Genomic DNA, 2,629 nt, shown 5'->3' on the forward strand with positions numbered 1-2,629 from the left:
ATATATATACATATATACGACGGGTTTCTTTCAGTTTCCGTCTACCAAATCCACTCACAAGGCTTTGGTTGGCCCGAGACTATAGTAGAATACACCTGCCCAAGGTGCCACGCAGTGGGACTGAACCCGGAACCATGTGGTTGGCAAGCAAGCTACTTACCACACAGCCATTCCTGCGCCTATGTATGTTTATATGTTCAAATATATGTGCAAGAGTGAGTACGTGTATGTATGTATGTATGTATGTATGTATGTATGTATGTATGTATGTGTGTGTATGTGTGTGTGTGTGTGTGTGTATGTGTATGTGTATGTGTGTGTGTGTGTGCATGATGGACTCTTCCGTCGAAGACGACGTATGGGTGTTCAGCTTTTGCCGAACGATCTGCACAAATGATTTCTTTATAGAGATCAAATGTATGTGTTGTACATTAGCTCACTCTCTCTGCATCAAATCTACGTTGCTTGAAACTGTTCACGGTTTACCACACGTTAGGTGTCGAAATGATCGCAGAGCAACGTGAGATGAAATGTTTAGCTCAAGAACACAACGCAAGATACGTATGAGAGAATTGCTTATACTAGAGAAGTCTGTCCAAGCTAACTGCACCAATGTGCAAGGCTGTCAAAGATCGTATGCCTATTCTTCTTCGTGGTAGTGGTTCAGAAAATCTAAAGCTGAAGCCATCGGCTGCTAATCCCTTTGAGGATCCACTAGCTATAACATCCTGTTACTTGTCCATCAAATAAAAAGGGGTAGACCAACAGAACAATGTTCAAGATAGGTTTTCTCTCGTGTTTCAGTCCAACGTTTAAAGAATATTGCTAGGCTTAAAAATATATCATTGCTTCTGGTGAATCATGCTTGAGGTTATCCATCTAACTTGGATGACATGGCAAATAATGTCCAAAGAATTTTATTGCTTTCAGACACGACCAGCTTGAGTTGATCTGGGGACCAAGGGGTTATTGCTATTTTCAAGACATATAGGCGCAGGCGTGGCTGTGTGGTAAGAAGCTTACTTCGAAACTACATGGTTCCAGGTTCAATCTCAATGCGTGACACCCTGGGCAGATCTGGTGAGTGGGTTTGGTAGATGGAAACTGAAAGAATCCCGTCATATATATATATATATGTATGTATGTATGTGTGTTTCTGTGTTTGTCCCCCACTAGAACTTGATAATTAGTGTGTTTATATCACCGTAACCTAGCGGTTCGGCAAAAGAAACCGATAAAATAAGTACAAGGCTAAAAAATGAAGTACTGTGGTCGATTCATTCGACTAAATATTCTCCAAGCCACTGCTCCAGCATGGACACACTGTAATGACTGAGACAAGTAAAAGGTAAAAATACTTTTTGAAACACAATTTTAAATAATGGATTTGTTATATGGTGAAACTAAACCTACTCTGAAGAAATTTTGGCTTAGTTACCACAACATGAATACTATTTAAAGTTTGGTGTATGCATGGTAAGAAGTGAAAGTAGCCACAATGAAGCTGGTCTGGAGTAAAATCCAGGCATTGTATGTATATCTTTAAATGAAATGAATATGATTAATAGACGACAATTGTTTAATAATATAGGCAGTAAATGTACGAATAAACGGAGAACAAAAATATATTTATCAATAATGGCTTTTTGACTATCTAAAACTAGACAAATAATACACATATGTACGGCTTTCGTATGTGTCAGAGTTAATATATTTAAAAGAAATATATATTTAGGTGACTATTTACAATAAAATATACTTGTCCAACTTTTCATTTGTTGTATGACTTCTTGGTCGCTTGACTTGCTTGAAATAGCACCCCACCTGCTCAAAAAGGAGGGACGTATGAAATAACGTAGTCTTAAAATGCACTGTCTGAAAAAAAGGATGGTCACGAATGGAACGCCTTCTCACATTGGAGTAAAGCAACAACAACAACAACCAACACCGACAATATTAGCAATGACAACGCTTGGACTAAAACGACAAAATTAGCAGCAACTTTGGGACTAAAACAACAGCATTTTTAGCTACAATAACGGCACGGCCAAAACAACATTAGCAACAACGACTGAAACGACAACATTAGCAACAAAAATGCTGGGACTAAAACAAGAAAATAACTTCAACGTCGACCATTTACTTCACTTTTACCTAAACAAGAAGACACAGTCGATGAATATGCATATATTGGTACTGATGTTGACAGCCAAGTCAGAGTCCCTGGTCGTAGCTAATTTATGTAAAAATATTGCACTGATCAAATATTACAAAACTTACTGAATGCAGAAGGGTGTTTTTATTGATACGTGTACTGGATTGTAACTCACTACGATATACACAAAGGCCCTTATACAACTATACCTACCGCACAAAATCTCTTCTATAATTCAATGTCTGTCTGTCTATCTATCTATCTATCTATCTATCTATCTATACGAGTTTATATATATATATATATATATATATAAGCAATGTTAAATCTCTGAACGAGGTGTTAACAGTAACTGCACGATAAAGTGAAGTATATTTGCCATTTAAATGTGGCTGACCCCTAAGGGTGGATGTTACTGTTGCTTTTAGCATGTTCTCCTGGGGCTAAAAGCAACAGTAACATCCACCCTTAGGG

This window comes from Octopus bimaculoides, chromosome 11 (assembly GCF_001194135.2).
Source record: "Octopus bimaculoides isolate UCB-OBI-ISO-001 chromosome 11, ASM119413v2, whole genome shotgun sequence".
NCBI classification, from domain to species: Eukaryota; Metazoa; Mollusca; class Cephalopoda; order Octopoda; family Octopodidae; genus Octopus; species Octopus bimaculoides.